The following is an 18,071-nucleotide window of genomic DNA, read 5'->3' as shown; positions in this document are numbered from 1 at the left end:
ATGGAATACAAGGAGCCCACGACATATTTGGACTGTGTGGGGCCTTGACATTTAAGTGCAGCTCGGTTTAGTATGCAAAAAGAGCAAGGGATCCCTTTTTGGCCCACTTAAGGGGACTCACTAAATGAACAACACCAAAAAGTGTTGGATTGAAAGATGCCTTGGGTGGCACGGCTATGCTTAGATGGGTCCCTTAGCTGGCGGTGCCCAGAGCTCCTGGCTCTGCTTCACTCATGACAACCAATGACGCTCACGCATGTCTGGAGTGGCTTATGGCTGCCATAGGACAGAGGTAGCAGAGGTTCAGGATTGGCTGGCTGTTCTACCTTTGGGACCTAGCTAGAATTGTTTAGGTTTTTGACTTTCTGTAATAAAAAAAAAACATTCTGAAAAACCAGTTATGATTACTCAAAAACACAAACTGTCACATTTCAGGTATGAAATGACGAGCAACTACTGGATTCTGTGATTCCTTAACTTTGCATTCTAGTTCTTGTAATTTCTGAATTCACAAGAGGGGATTCACAAAATAATCTCACATGGAGGAGGCACTAATTTCCACTGTGGGGCTACGCTGCTGTATACTCATATCACACTCTGTCACTATTTACTACACCAGGACTTTAAGTGCTGCAGATAAGACACAGTGCAATTAAATCATTTGCCCAGGACCACAAGTTTTGGTTGTACCAGCAGTGTTGCAGTATGCGCTTAGTTATGTAGACGAGACCACCCCTGTTCATTTTAACATGCTCTTCTTTAGGCCACGCCTTCCAGTTTTACACCACACCCATCAAGCAAGCCACCCCCCCAAATGAGGGCCCCCCTCAATTTCTTACCCCACTTAAAGCACTGCTTTTGTCCATACAAATACGAAAGTGTATCATATTAGGCTTTCAAAAGCGGGTGGTGGGGTGACGGCCACCAGCTGGGCCCCTTTGACTGTCACAGATTAGACAAATTTTATAAAGGATACAGCCGTGTAAAGGATACAGTCAGTATACACTTCGGGGAGCCCTTCCGTTTTGGGGTATCTTGAACGTGCAGCGAACCAGATTCCTCCGGGACACCTTGCGCGTGATGCTAAACAAGACTTCCCCCCCAAGAGCGTAGCCTGTAGGGATTTAATAATAACTAACAGGCCAGGGGCTTGGGCGAAAAGGCAGGAGCAGCGACAACAGAGCTAAGGGAACAAACAAGAAAAAACAATGGTTCAAGAGAGCAACTAATTGTACCCAAATGTGCAGCGACCAGCCACCCACAATACCCTCTCTTACCTGCTTAGCTAGAGAGAAATCCCACAACCTATTGTGAGTCCAAAGCACTCTACGACAACCAGGTGGTGCAGGAAGAAGGTTCCAGTTGGTAGGAGTTAGCGTAGAGTTTCACCTAACCCGAACGGCACGAGGGCGCAGCTAATGTCCAAAGGCAATCCTTTATTCCATTCAGCAAAGCGTCCTTGAAGTGAAAGGTGAGTTCAGCAAAGCGTCCTTGAAGTGAAGGTGAGCGATCCAATAGTGACCAGGAAAATCAGGAGAGCGTTCATATAGTCACGTCGATGCGTGGAAGAAGAAGGGGAATTAGGAAGTCCGTGAGGATAGTGTTCAGAGGGGACAAAATGGAAGCTTTTATCTGGAAATTCAGTGGTGAGAAGCAAATCCGAAAACGTCGCAACAAACAGGAGTAGGAGAGAGCAATCCGTTATACAAAGCCAGGAGTTCGACTGCCAAAGGGAAATCAGAAGGGGGTTTTGGCTTCAGAAATAGTAAGGGCTGAGACGTATAGAATAATCCTTTAAACACGAGCCGGGTCTAGGAGGTTCAGGAAACAGGATAACTTGAATCGGGCGCTTAAACTAACTGCTTAGTTTTAGGAGCACCTATTGCATGGACAAGCGTCGTTAAATACGATTCACTTTCCTAGGACGTGAGACGCGTTGCCGGCGTGTCACATGATCGTAAAAAGTGGGAATGCTGGGAAATGTAGTGCGGCGCGTCCCGCGGCTTGGATTTAGTCGCCAAGGCAACTTCCACATGGAAACGGACGGCCCTAGTCGTCCGTGTGCAGGAATGCGGGGCATGACAGTACCCCTCCGCAAAGAGCGGTTACCCCGGTTGGCACGTAATCTTTCCAAAAAAAAGGCACGCAAAAGCCGGGGAGCATGCACATTCGAGGCCGGCTCCCAAGTTCTATCTTCCGGGCCGTAACCTTTCCAGTCAATCAGATAAGATCGCACTCCGTGGCGCAGACGAGTGTCCAGTATAGCATGCACTTCGTATTCGTCTTCCCCCTGCACATTGATGGGAGCAGGAGCAACAGAAAGTCGAGTGCCAGGTACAAAGGGACGGAGGAGGGAAACATGGAAAACAGGGTGAATCCGCCAATGAGATGGAATGTCCAAACGGATTGCAACAGGATTGAGACAGTGTAGTACTTTATAGGGACCTACATAGCGAGGCAATAGTTTTCGCTTACCCCGAATGTTAAGATGCTTGGTCGAGAGCCAGGCACGATCACCCGGTGCATAGGAGGGGGCAGGTGAACGATGCTTATCCGCTTGTGTTTTTGTCCGGGACTGCGCAGCCAATAGATGAGACACAATCGAGTCGCGTATAGCAACCAATGTGTCTCTTGTAGATTTTGCAGCAGGGATCTGGTCCAGTGAAGGTAGGACATGTGGAAGAATCCTTGGGTGTACACCATACAATGCGTAAAAACGGAGAACAACCTGTTGAAGAGTGCCGAGAGTTATTGTAAGCAAATTCCGCGGTTCCCAGAACGGACAACCAGTCGGTCTGATGTTGTAAGCACAGACAACGAAGGTACTGTTCCATGGTGCCATTGGTGCGTTCGGTTTGTGCGTCCGTTTGGGGGTGGTAGGATGACGAGAGCCGTGCATCTATGCCCAAGGAATGGGTAAGGGCTTTCCAGAACCGTGAGGTAAACTGGGTGCCCCGATCGGAAATCATGATTGTGGGAAGACCAAAAAAACGCACCACATGATCAAAGAATAGTTTAGCCAACGATGGAGCAGTAGGTTGTCCAGAACATGGTATAAACCGTGCCATTTTTGTGAAAACATCCACAACCACAAGTACAGTTGACATCCCCCTGACCGAAGGGAGTTCCACCACGAAATCGAGAGTGACCGTATGCCATGGATGTGGTGGGAGAGGCATTTTCATCAATAGACCGAAAGGTTTCCCAGGTTGTCTCTTGCATTGAATACACACCGCACACTTGGATACGTACGAATCAGAATCCTTCTTCATACCCGGCCACCAGCACCATCGGTGTAAAAGGTCATATGTCTTAAGCTGACCAGGGTGCGCAGCCAACGGGGTATCATGTGCCCATTCCAAGGCCTTCCGTCTGGTTTGGTCGTCAGGTAAATACAAAAGCCCGTGAACATAAGGAAGACCCGTAACAATATGGGCATCTAGGGTATTGAGAAAGGAAACATGATCTTTGGTCCACTGTCGTACTTGGTCAAGGAATGAGGTGGAGACCGAACAGCACATACTACAGAACCTGGGGGCAATATAGGTGACACCGAGGCCTGGGTGTTAAAATCAGTACCGACACGGGATAAGGCATCCGCCTTCCCATGTAGAAGGCCGGGGCGATAAGTAACTGTGAAATCAAAGAGTGTGAAGAACAAATGCCAACGTATTTGACGGGCATTGGTACATTTTGCATGCGAAAGAGCTTGAAGGTTCCGATGGTCAGAGTACACCGTGATGGTGTGTCGAGCACCCAGGAGATGGTGTCTCCACTCCTTGAAAGCCGCTCGAATTGCCAGAAACTCTCTCTCCATGACGGTGTAGTTGCGTTCAGCCGGAGATAGTTTTCGGGAGAAATAGGCCACCGGATGTAACCGCTGTGTAGCAGGGCAGATCTGAGACAAGATGGCCCCCACCGCTATCGCGGAGGCATCAGCCTCCACTATGAAAGGGAGAGAGGAGTTCGGGTGTTGTAGAACAGGAGCTGTAGTGAAGGCCTTTTTTAATGTCTCAAAGGCCGACTGGGCTTCGTTGTCCCAAACAAAGGGGACCTTGGGACTAGTGAGACGGGTAAGAGGTGCCACTATTTCAGAGAAGGAGGCGATAAAACGTCTGTAGAAGTTTGAAAAACCCAGAAAAGACTGGAGCGCTTTTACTGAGTCCGGAACCGGCCAGTCCATTACAGCCTTGACTTTGGAAGTACACATGAGCACCCCTTTTGCCGAAATCTGAAAACCTAAGAATTCGACTGAGGTGGCGTGGAACACACATTTCTCTACTTTAGCATAGAGGGAGTGAGTCCGCAAACGCCGCAATACGGAGCGGACATGTTGGATGTGTTGAGCGAGTGAATCCGAGAATATCAGGATATCGTCTAAGTAGATCACCACATAACAATCCAGCATGTCTCCAAAGATGTCATTAACGAAGTGCTGAAAAGTGGCTGGGGCGTTACAAAGCCCAAAGGGCATGACACAGTACTCGTAGAGCCCAAACTTCGTTTTAAAAGCGGTTTTCCATTCATCACCGCTTCGCATTCTGACCAAATTATATGCCCCTCTGAGATCTAATTTGGTAAAAATGGTGGAAGATGTCATCTTATCAAGTAGTTCCGTTATGAGAGGTAGCGGGTACTGGTTCTTGATCGTTATTTTGTTCAAGGCCCTGTAATCTACGCAAGGACGCAGGTCCCCCTCCTTTTTTGGCACAAAGAATATGGGAGAGGCAGCAGGGGAACGGGAAGGTCGAATATGACCCAGACGCAATGCTTTGTCCACATACCCTTTCAGATGTTCTTCTTCTTTGACGGTTAAGGAATAGACACGACCGTGAGGCACCACTGCCCCAGGTACCAAGTCAATGGGGCAGTCGTAACAACGGTGTGGGGGCAATATCTCCGATAGTCCTTTGTCAAAGATATCTGAAAATTCTTTGTATACCATCGGCAGTTCGGGTGTTGGATCCTTTAGCGTGGCATTAATGTAGGGGACATTAGACAACAATGCCAAACAAGGAGAAGCAGGCGACATATCCGGGTTTTGAGGACCATGTTGGATACAAAACACGGAAGAAAACTGCACCGTCCGTTGGACCCAGTCAATTACAGGGTTGTGAGTCCGAAGCCAGGGAAGACCAAGAATGATCCCAAATTGAGGGGCCGAAATAAGGTCAAACACTATATGTTCAGTGTGGCCTTCTTGGGTGGACATGCAAAGCGGGATTGTCTGTTTCGTTACCCGTCCGGATATCAGACGAGAACCGTCTACAGCATGCACCTCCTCAGGTCTAGCTTTAGGGACTACCATTACACCATGGCATTGAGCTAACTGTATATCCATGTAGTTACCGTTAGCCCCCGAATCAATCATGACTGGTTTGGTGAAAGGCTCAACACCGGGAATCACAAAATACATTGCCAGATAGATGTGTGAGGAGGGAGGACATTGTTCCGAGCCATCCATTTGGTGACCCATCCTTAGGGCTCGGCTTAAGGACGAGTCTTGGCGTTTCCCGCCGTCTTGACAGGTCGCCTGGGGCAGACACGGATGAAGTGACCTGACTGGCCACAATAGAAACATAAATTATTAACCATACGCCGTTCACGTTCGGCTTTGGTTAATGGATCTCTGATAGCCCCTATTTGCATTGGTTCGACTTCTCCTGAAGTGGCAGAAGGGGGGCTTTCTGCCTTGGCTGAAAGACGAAGATCAGGGACACGCCGTTCGCCCCTTCTCTGCCGTAACCTAGCATCGACCTGTAAAACCAAGTCCACCAGTTCCGGAAAACCGGACGGTAGAGCCGGTACCACTGATAAAGCGTCTTTTAATTCTTCCGAAAGCCCCTTATAGAAGACGGCCGCTTTCTTTTGTTCGGGCCAGGTAGTTTCCGCTGCCAACTGATTAAAGCGGGCGAGGTAGGATATAAGGTCCGATTTGCCCTGGCTGATAGCAAGGAACTCGAGATCAGAAGTCTGTGCTTTGTAACGCATATCGAATACACTATTCATGGATTGAATAAGGGTATCGAAATCATATAAGGCTGGGTCGTTGGCTTCGAGCAACGGGTTAGCCCAAGCCGCTGCAGTACCTCCCAAATGGGAAAGAAGGAACGCCGCTTTAGTAACAGCGTCAGGAAATGCCAGCGGCCGACACAGAAAATGCAGACGGCACTGATTAATGAAGGTCCGATATGTTTTTGGATCTCCAAAAAAGCGTTCCGGAGGGGCCAAAGGGAAAGGTCCCGGAAGGACAATGGGGGCTGAAGCAGGAGATGGAACTTGGGGCGTAGGAGGGGCTGCTGCAATAGCATCACCAAACTCCTCATCGGGTGGTAGTGGCTGCACGAAACTCTGTAGCACATCCATGCGCTGATGGAGGGTCGCATGTGCTGATGCCATGTCGGTACGTAAAGCCGCAAAGGCTTGCAGCAAGGCAGCCATTTGATCGGCTCCGGTTTCCATGACCGACAGGCAAGAAACAACAGGCTCCTAAATCTGTCACAGATTAGACAAATTTTATAAAGGATACAGCCGTGTAAAGGATACAGTCAGTATACACTTCGGGGAGCCCTTCCGTTTTGGGGTATCTTGAACGTGCAGCGAACCAGATTCCTCCGGGACACCTTGCGCGTGATGCTAAACAAGACTTCCCCCCCAAGAGCGTAGCCTGTAGGGATTTAATAATAACTAACAGGCCAGGGGCTTGGGCGAAAAGGCAGGAGCAGCGACAACAGAGCTAAGGGAACAAACAAGAAAAAACAATGGTTCAAGAGAGCAACTAATTGTACCCAAATGTGCAGCGACCAGCCACCCACAATACCCTCTCTTACCTGCTTAGCTAGAGAGAAATCCCACAACCTATTGTGAGTCCAAAGCACTCTACGACAACCAGGTGGTGCAGGAAGAAGGTTCCAGTTGGTAGGAGTTAGCGTAGAGTTTCACCTAACCCGAACGGCACGAGGGCGCAGCTAATGTCCAAAGGCAATCCTTTATTCCATTCAGCAAAGCGTCCTTGAAGTGAAAGGTGAGTTCAGCAAAGCGTCCTTGAAGTGAAGGTGAGCGATCCAATAGTGACCAGGAAAATCAGGAGAGCGTTCATATAGTCACGTCGATGCGTGGAAGAAGAAGGGGAATTAGGAAGTCCGTGAGGATAGTGTTCAGAGGGGACAAAATGGAAGCTTTTATCTGGAAATTCAGTGGTGAGAAGCAAATCCGAAAACGTCGCAACAAACAGGAGTAGGAGAGAGCAATCCGTTATACAAAGCCAGGAGTTCGACTGCCAAAGGGAAATCAGAAGGGGGTTTTGGCTTCAGAAATAGTAAGGGCTGAGACGTATAGAATAATCCTTTAAACACGAGCCGGGTCTAGGAGGTTCAGGAAACAGGATAACTTGAATCGGGCGCTTAAACTAACTGCTTAGTTTTAGGAGCACCTATTGCATGGACAAGCGTAGTTAAATACGATTCACTTTCCTAGGACGTGAGACGCGTTGCCGGCGTGTCACGTGATCGTAAAAAGTGGGAATGCTGGGAAATGTAGTGCGGCGCGTCCCGCGGCTTGGATTTAGTCGCCAAGGCAACTTCCACATGGAAACGGACGGCCCTAGTCGTCCGTGTGCAGGAATGCGGGGCATGACATTGACCTACATAGGAAGCTTCTTCAAAGAGAAATATTGTGGATTGATCTGTTGGACTCGCTTAGCCCAAGGGGTATGAATGTGGATTTCGATTTGATGTGCTTTAGCTAAACACTGAGTGGTCCCCTCCAGAGGGCGGCACCCCTTAATGAACTGTACAGTCTGGTTCTACTTTGGTCACTTAAGCTGTTAACCTTATGGGTAAACTACGTTTTGACGTACCCTACATTGTAGCCAATTTACTGTACATAGTGCCAGATTTGGCTGTTAGAGTGTGAGCGGGTTGCCTGAGAGATTGGGTCTACTTAATAATGTGCAATGTTAGTGCCATTCAGCCAGCATAGGCTAACATTGAAGTACAGATTCCAGAACCTCTTCTTTTACAGGATGTATAATGACTGATTTTCTTCTGTAGCTATGGTTCTGATGTGTCTTATTAATTATGTATGGTTCCGATGAGAGTTATTATTTTTATTTGTTTATCATTGCTCTCATTTATTATTGTCACACTGTCGAATTATGGGATTCTCTTTGAACCTTGTTTATACTGCGGTTTATTGAATTATGGCTCACCGCCCAGATTGTGAGCAGGATTTTCCTGCGAGAGGATGGTTTTTTAGGCGACTGCGGGATTTAGTTTGACCTTTGACACACCGAGTCTTATCAGGTGTGTCCATGACTAGTCAAAGTCTGGGTACACATGGGATTGAGACTGGATTTGAGAGGATATAGGCAGGAGGGCACTTTTGTGTTGAATTGGACTTTGCATTATAAGCTTTGCTGTTATTATTTTTGATTCAGTAGCACGCCAGTTTTGTATTCACAGGAATGTCCAACCTTTCTTATACCTTCTAGCCGGCAGGGGAGGGGGGCAGAACAGAGTGTCTTTCTGCACTTCCCCCCTGCCTGCCCTTTAGGCTGGATTGAGCATGTTCATCTTAGTTTACCAGTTTTACTGGCTGGGGCGTGCTACACTTGGCACCCCGCCGGAGAGTTTAAGAGGTAGTATATGTGGCCAATATGGGGGCTAGAGCATAATCCGTTCTGCAGTTCCCCCAATCTGGCCCTTTTATTCTGCCCTACATGCCCCCGGCAGGATTTTGATTTTCATCTCTTGATGATTGAAGCACTTGCTTTTGTACTCGAGGGGTGTGGAGCTGATGGCAATTTATGCCCACACCAGGGAATCGCTCCTCCTGGCACCTGCATTGGTGCGCGTACGCCAAGTAGCTAAAATAACCCACCAATTACTGCTAAATAGTAGTCCTGTCTTATTTTCATTTCCTTATAGTTTCAGCCCTTGCCCCTACAGCACCTCTGTATCCGAGGGGTCTGACGCTGATGACATGTTATGCCCACACTAAGATGTCGCTCATGCCGGTCCGGTATTGGCGTGCATGCGTGGGGTTGTTATGACAACTTATTTAGTTCTCTGACGACCGGCCGTGCGTTTACTAGCCGGCCGGTTGTGTCCCTTGGAGTTCTTCTCTCCGAGAGCTCAGTAAGCTTTCTACTGCATAGACATGCGTTAGCATCATTTAGACTGCCGAGTTCTTATATACTGACACTGACAAGTTTGCTGCAGGCGTGGGGACAGGTTTTTCCTGACGGTTCCAGGCTTAGCAGAGTCACATCGTCTGTTATATTTGTTATGGCGTTGACTAGCATTTCGAAAGCATTTATAGCCAGCTTTTCGCCCCTTTTCTGGTCTTTTCCAGCCGTTGACAACCGCCAGCCTATTCTACATTCCCAACAGTGGTGTGGATTTACCTCCCCTACTGGGTGAGTATGTATGCAGAACCCAATGCAGCTTTTCTATTGTTTGGTCGATTGTCTGCTTAAAGTTTCCCGCGATTAGCTATATTTAATAGGAGTTTCTACCATGTGGTATAGACAGGACCTCTTTCAATATGTATCTCCTGTAGCCTTTGGGCTCTTTATGCGAGTTTAAGTCCTTAGTGATTAGCTGTAGTTAACATGAGTTTTCTTCTTTCATTAACAGGGTGTCTCCATCAATTGAATAGTATATATGAAGCACAAAGGTTGGTGCTACTTTATTTTTGAGCTATATTACAGTTGCTTTTAGATAGAAAATCACGCTTATTGATACACATTTATTTATACATTTTTTTTTAGGTATGCACACAGGTCGATGCGCTACAATGAACAGATAGCTTTCCTTGCCCTGAAGGTGGAGTTTGTATAATCCGAAATGCGTTGGCTATGTACTAACTTCAAAGTAGCTATCTTGTACTATTGTGAAATACTAAAATACTGTCTACTGAGTATCCGTTTTAGGGTACCAATAAGTCATTGGGAGCTCTTGCACATTTTGTAGATACTGAACATAGGGATAATTTGTATTCTCTTGAGATTCAGTTGTATTATGAAAATTAATTTGAGTCACACTTACTCGTTGCTTTGATTAGGATTGTTTGTACATTATAACTTTGTATTCACTTATGTTTGAATGAAGACACTGATAACATTTAGTTTTTTAAAAAATCCTAAAAAAATATTTTTTTGATTTTTGATCTAAGATGTTCATGTTGTGATTTTGGATATGAATATGGTCCACACTTAAATGATTTATTTATGAGAGTTGTACACTGAATATTTGTTGGAGTCCGCCCCAAGGATCCAGTAATTCTTGCTGGGCACTTGTTGACAAACCAAATTATCTAATTTGAGTTTGTTGGAGCCCTTAGGAGTTCATATGGGGGTTACCACACGACAACATATGGTTTTTGTTTTGTTCAGTTTACCCCTTTGAGTACACCCCACGAGCCCTAGAGAGAAGAACGCCTGACCGGGGCCAAGGGTTGACGATGGGTGTAGACGTCAGCGCCACAAAAAAGTATGTAGCGGCCCTCCTGGAAGAGATCAAAAGTATGAGGGTGGAAATAGGGGGGAAGAGTGGATAAGATCACCCATAGAATTGACAAGATGGAGGAAAGATTGGAGGAAGTGGAACATAATCAGTCCTCCCTAGACACAATGGAGACCCAAATGGATGTGCGTCTCACAGAGGTAGAAAGGAGAGAAGAGGAAATCCTCCTGAAGTTGGACGATCGTGAGACTCGCGCGAGGTGCAATAACCTTTGGTTATTTGGGGGGGCGTGGCTATCTAGCCATGATGTAGGACGTGTCTTGCGGAGCAGCTCCTGTGGATCAGACACTCGTCCGGAAAATCACACGGAAAAAATGACTCATGTGTCTCAAAAATGAAAGCAAAGGCGTCTGAACAGGTGCCCGCAATAACTACAAAAAGCAAGTGAATTGGGCGAAGTATTAGGAAGAAAATGGACTTTTCAGAATGCAGCCGTATGGAAACAAAGTAACGCAAGATGGCAGACAACAAAGGGATCGAAGCCGCGGCCGCAGGAGCAATTGAATAGATCCGAGCGGCGGAGAGTAAAGAAGAGGACCAGCATTTGGCGGTCGCGCGGCACTCTGTCTTTTGCATACTTCGCTCCTGGCGTTGTGAGCAGCAGTCACTCACAGGAAACAACGTTCTACGATATTGAGGCAATTTTTGGGGACTTAGAGCGGCGGAACGATCTGCACGGCAGATACAGTAGCCGCATGTATTTACCCCTGGAGACCGGCATTTGGCATTTGCGCGGCACTCTGTCTTTTGCATATGTCCCCTCCTAACGCTATGAGCAGCGCTCGCTCACAGAAAACAGCATTCTGTGATTGAGGCAAATCACAGGACTTGGAGCGGTGGAACGATCTGCACGGCAGATACAGTGGCCGCATCTAACAAACCTTGGAAACAACAGCGGAGGAGCTCCAGACGGGAAAGGAACGTCCCGAGCTGCCACACATGTAGCAATATATGTGGAGCCGGCGAAAAAAAAATACTGTTATCTTGAACGAACAACGGTGAACGAACCGCGCTGTGCGAGTGGAGCCAGCGCGGCTTGAATTATACATTTTCTACTTACAGCTGTGCGTGGAAGTCAAAATAAGATACCAAACATAACGCAGCCCTGCTATTACATTAGTAGGAACAAGTACCCCACACAAACAAAGTGCTATGCTGGTGCCCAAAGGACACGGACGTTGGATGGTGGCCACTTGTCACAGTGGGGGAGGGAGTGCTTTCCTACACTGCTGGGGGACATGTGCCCAGGGAACTAATTCAATATTACCACCCCTAAGAGAAAGTGGGACCCATGCAATAAAGTGGGACCCACGCTAGCATGCTGCTGCACAAAATACAAGCGTTGAGGAACACTGGCATTATAGTAATTGGACTGATCCTGGACAGTTGCTGCATGATGGTACAAAAAGATAAAGGCGGCAGGAAAGCTGAATGGCAACACTGCAGAAAGGCTCTCATCGAGGTGAACACACAACACCAAGCACCATTTGAGCATGAAGCACAGCGGTAGTGGAGAAGAAGGTGCATCTAATGGCCCTAGGGAACAAACACGTGGGCCATTGATTCCCACGGCTGTGGAAACATTGTGTGCAGGGTCGAGCCAGATCATTGACGGTACCTGCAGACCTTGTATGAACACTGACACTGGCACACAGGGTATAGAAAGTGCAGACAACGGCTGGCCCTGCCAAGAGCTAGAGAAGGTCCATAGGAAGAAATAACAACGGTTGAGGACGTGGGAGAACACAACCCACTCGAAACCCAACACAGCGCATACTAACATATACCGCAGCTCTCTGAGGACGATGCTTCCAGGTCCCAACTGACCCTGTGGCGTCACAGGAGAACGGAGAAATAGAACCTGCACGTTACGGAAGGGCTGGACCTGGATACACAGGCAGGGTTGCGTGATGTCGATGAGAGGGGCTAAGGCCAAGAGCAAGTAACCCACAATGGACGTCTTTGCAAAGACGCAACAGACTCCTACTGCTTCGGCACAAAGCACAGCAGCGGCATCCATGTAAGGTACCCTGGCGAAAGAAAACCACCTGATCCTAGCAGCTATAACAGAGCTGAAAATCACATCGGGGACAGCAATGGCGGACCTACGAACGGCCTTGGAGACCAAAATAGACGCAGTAGGAATAGCAGTCACCCTGCTGCGACAGGATGTCAGAGCGCTGGCAGAAAGAACAAGTGGTCTAGAGAGTGCGGTGAAAACTAACACAGACACCAGCACAAGTAACGTGAAGGAGGTCCATATATTAAAGCAACAGGTGGCTAACCTCGAGAACCGAGCAGAAGGAAGGGCAAGACAAAACAACATCCGCATGGTCGGCCTGCCGGAGGTAGAGGAAGGCCAGGACCCCACGGACTATGTGGAGAATATGATCCTGCAAGAGATAGGGGCCGACAAGCTCTCACAAGGATTTACTGTTGAATGAGCACATAGGGCCTTGATGAGGAAACCACGGCCAGGGCCCCTCCTCCCCCCTCAGGCAATAATTGCAAAGATCCTGAACTATAAAGATAGAGAGAAGAACTTGGAGTATTTTCGTAAAGGTGGAACGATAGAAAGGGCATCTACTAATATCACGGCGTATCCCGATTACACCATGCTGGTGCAGAGACAGCGTTACAGTTACGTGGCGGTCAAGAGAAGACTGTGCGCAGCTGGGATCAAGTACATGCTTTTGTATCCTGCAAAGCTCAAAGTCCTGCATAAAAGTAGTTTTTTTTTTTAATACCCCAGAGGAAGCGGTAGCATGGCTGGACTTGCAAGGTTGTCCGGAGCAGTGACGGGGATGTAACATGCACAATGAGGTGATATACGGTGGGGAGGGGGAGTCCCAGGAAGAAACTGTGGCACAGATAACAGAAGAAGGGCAAGGATAGATAACATTGAAATCGTATTATGATACCTTTGGACTCGTTGAACCTGTTGGACTGGAATATAGAGTATAAAATGCACAAGTAAGCTGGGTAGCATTAAGCGTGGTGAACTTGAAGTAAACAGGAGCAGCAGGATGAAGGCAACCTACCCCCAGGAATTAGTAGTAAGACAGCCACTAGGGCGACTTTACCCTGCTGAGCTGCGAGTACAGGCTATTGCCAGAAAGGGCTAGATGCGGGGGCGCCTGAGATCCAGGGATGGAGCTGGGCAACAGTTGGGGCAGGTGTTGTTGGGGCAGGGAAGGGAGGTGGGAGGGAGGGAGGCTGGGGAGTTTGTTGTGTTTTTAGTTAAGGGAAGTTCAAGTTGGGAAACAAGCCTATATAGAAGGGAAATACATTTGGATTTGGACTGCACAGGCGAGGGGAGCAGTGGGATGCTAACAAACCATGGGGGACCTTAAAATAATTACTTGGAATGTCAGGGGGCTCAACAGCTATTTAAAAAGGAATAAGGTTATGCTTTACCTACGTAGACAGAAGATAGACATAACCCTGCTACAGGAGACTCACCTGACGCAGGATAAGATGAAGATGATCAAGAAGAAATGGAAGTGGACTGTGGTGGGCTCATCATATTCGGCTTATGCTAGGGGAGTGATCATCTGGGTAGCGCCACATGTCTCGTTTCAGCTGTTACAGATGATAGTTGAGACAGACGGGAGGATGGTCATGATGAGGGGATTGGTGGAAAACAGGGAGATAAGCATTGTAAATACGTATGCACGGAATCAAAACACGGCAGCATATTTTAGAACCCTGTGTAGCAACCTCAGCACGTGTGCGGGGAGTGCAGTAATTTGGGGAGGAGGCTTTAATTGCCTACTGAACCCTAAGGTAGACAGATCAGATGGGAAAAGCGATAGACCTGCCCCAGCCGCTAAAGTGCTGCAGAAACTGCTGGAAGATTTTGGGTTTGGGGATGCATGGAGATCACAACACCCCAGAGAGAGGCAATATTCGCATTATTCTGCCCCGCAGCAACTACATACAAGGTTGGACTATATTTTTGTCACACAAGAGATAATGATGGAGATCACGCAGGCATGTTCTCTCAGACCACTCGCCATTAATCCTGGGATGGCAATATCGACCCCCAAGAGTGAGGATCCCGACATGGCGCCTCAGAGCAGAGGCGCTGAAAGACCCCTTTTTCATAGAGGATATGAGGGAGGAGATTGTTAACTAATTTGAGATAAATATTTGCAGTGTGGACTCGGCGGGTACGCTGTGGGAGGCCTTTAAAGTTGTGATGAGAGGGGTAGCAATAGCAAAGTCCAAAGGACTGCAAGGAGGGATCCTGGCAGAATTGCAGGAAACAGAGAAAGAATTGGAAAGGGCATTGAGGGGAGAAGATAATACCAAGGAAGGCATTGAACTAATACTCAGGCTGCAACAGAAATGTGCTGGGCATTGGGAAAGACTGTGTAACCTTAACTATAAAAAAAATACATAGAGAGACAGCATGCAGGAGGGGATAAACCAGGAAGGATCTTGGCATGGCTATACAAGAGTGAAACCCCTAGACCCACGATTAGAACAATAACAAGGGAAGATGGGAGCATAGTTGATACCCAAGAAGGAGTTAACCAGGAGTTTGCAGATTAGTACAGGCTACTATATGAAGATGATGAGGAGAGTAATTACACGAAGATAGTACAAACATTGGAGGATATAAGACTGCTGCGATTAATGCCGAGGAAAGAGAGGAGCTAGACGCACCGATTACTTTAGAAGAGTTAGAAGAGGTGGTGAGGCAGTTGCCCACCAGCAAGACTCTGGGGGCTGATGGACTCCCAAGCGAATTTTATAAGACCTTTAAAAGGAGAGGTGCTCCCCCCGCTTTTATAGATGTTGAATGAGGCATATGAAATGGCTAGACTACCAGAGTCACTCAGATAAGCGATTATAATACCCCTTCCCAAACCTGATAAGCCTGGACATAGCTGTGGTTCATATAGACCCCTATCAATGTTAAATCAAGACAGTAAAATACTGACAGACGTTTTGGTAAACAGACTGAGGAGGGTTATTGGTAAATTAATACATCCCAACCAGACGGGCTATGTCCCGAATAGGAACATATCCAATAATCTCAGACGACTCCATCGAGTTATTGAGTATGGGAACGAGAACGAAGGAGAATTGGCAATTATCACTGGACGCAATAAAGGCCTTTGACTCGGTCAAATGGCCATGGTTGATGGCGGCCTTGGCTGGCTATGGAATGGGGCCTGGATATCTGCAGTGGGCAAAAATGTTATATAGCGAACCGCTGGCTAGAGTTAAAACGGGAGCAGTGATATCAGAAAGATGGCAACTCTGTAGGGGACCCAGACAGGGATGTCCATGGTCCCTTATGCTTTATATACTGGCCCTGGAACCCCTAGCGATATACTTGAAGGAACAGTATGATACGATGGGCATTGCCGTGGGAGGGGAACATCATTTAATCTCCCTGTATGGGGATGACATGTTGTTGTATTTGCGACACCCGGAGGAAAACCTCCAATACATTTTGGAGGTGATGGAAAGATATGCAGGGCTGTCTAGCATAGCGGTGAACCCTCAGAAATCTAGCATGTTCCCATTGGGTGTATATAAAGGGATCCCATTAAAACAGCTACCGGTGTTACAGATACCATGGGAGGTTAGCACATTTTGATATCTTGGGATAGATATATACCATACGGTGGAAGAGGAGCATCAGTACAATAGAGAGGTAGTGATTAAAAAAACTGCAAATTGTATGAAATTCTGGGTGAAGCTGCCCTTAGCAATGACGGGACGTGGGGCAATGTTGAAGATGGTGGTCCGACCCAGGCTCCTGCACTACTTTGGGAATATACCGCACTTGATATCAAAGAAGTTCTTCATTAAATTGGACAGTATGTGCAGGGATTTCCTTTGGCATGGAACACGAAATAGAGTGGCCCTCTGGAAGCTACAGAATTTCTATGAGAGAGGGGGTATAAAACTGCCCAACTATGAAGTTTATTATATAGCAAGCCAGCTGCAATATATGGCTAAATGGCTCTCAGAGGAGGCAACCTCGGAGTCTAGGCTGTTTCGACAGGATTGTGCCCCATTTTACTAAAAGGAGATTATGTGGCTGCCCAAGGCAGAAATGGAAGGGCGTCCAAAGATGTTGATACTTGGATGGAAGATGTGGCACAGGGCATGCCAGATGATGGAGAACCCATCCCCACTAGTGGCACTGGCGGGTGAAGAAATGCAACTAAGGATGATAATCAGAAACCACTGGTTGGGATAGCAACAATGGGCGATATATGGCAAGGGGGGACTATAATAGATTTTGAAGTGTTGGGGGAGGAAACTGGGTTACACACAGGCCAGTATATCGCGTATCATAGAGTGGTGCTGAGTATTAGGAGGCCATGGCCCGAAGTGGTACTAGGGGAGGAACCAGACGCTACCATAGATACAATATATGACATAGCAGAAGGGGGACATGAGATATCCAGAATATATGAGATGATGATGTCCAAAGTGGGAAAGGAGATAGTACAACTGAGACACGACTGGGAGGTGGAAGTGGGAGCCCCGATGGATGATGAGATGTGGGAATGTCATATATCGCCCATGGAAAGTATGGAGCAGATGGGCGCTATGGAAGAAGGACTAGACTCCGAGTCACTGCAAGGTGCGGTCTAGTCTTTCTGTTGTACTGCCTACAAGTACCTGAAAATGGAGAACACCTGTGCGTTGCAACTTTCTTGCTGCCTACGTGAGTACACCTCGCTTGTGCTCTGCCTCCAGTTGTTTCTCTGTGTTTCCTGTGCCTTCCTTCCCTGTTCGTCTGCCCGTGTCTTTCCGTTACCGCGTTTTGCGGTTTCCTCCTCCCGTTTATTCCGCTTACCTGTTTGTATCCTGCCTCCGCTGTTTATCCGCGCTCTGCGCTGCCTTCTAAAAACTCACTCCTGCTTCAGCGTCTCTTCTGCCATCGGACGCTCTCTGCTGGGAACACTTCGTTGTTCAAGTTCTTTGGAGTACTGTACTGTTTGTGCTGTTCCGCACTGGATCGTTATTTCCTATTCACAAAGAACACTTACCAGTGCATGCTGGTTATTGAAGTACGGATACACGCCGACAACTTCCTGCCAACTACAGCTATACAAACTTCCAGGGTTTTTCGCCAAGGCTTTTCCCTGGTTTGGGGTGGGCTCCCCGGAGTCCCCGCTGCTGGGCTAATTGCTTATAGGCAAAGTGGCCTCCGGGGGAGCTCGCTCCTATTCCGTCAAACAGAAGAATAAGATCGTCAAGACAAAGACAAAGACAGCCTGGAGGGAAAAGCCGGAAAGCTCATCAGACGAATCCGTAAAGACCCACACAGAATCATCAGGTGAGGAGTGGGCTAGTGGGAAGGAAAGTGTGAGTGATAAACCTACAGAATCTGAGAGAGAACGAGCCCAAGGGTTATCACAAAAAGGTATCGAGGAATGCAAGACTAAAGCAGATGCAACTGTATATTACGCATAGGACGTATATGACACCCCAGAGGATAGCTAGATTCAAAAATGCAGGACGACAAGCATGCCCCAAATGTGATGCGGAGAATGCTGGAATAGTGCATAT

The sequence above is a fragment of the Ambystoma mexicanum genome, chromosome 1p (assembly GCF_040938575.1).
Source record: "Ambystoma mexicanum isolate Mex_15411 chromosome 1p, UKY_AmexF1_1, whole genome shotgun sequence".
NCBI lineage: Eukaryota > Metazoa > Chordata > Amphibia > Caudata > Ambystomatidae > Ambystoma > Ambystoma mexicanum.
The sequence above is the reverse complement of the archived record's forward strand: the minus strand, read 5'-3'. Positions refer to the sequence as shown.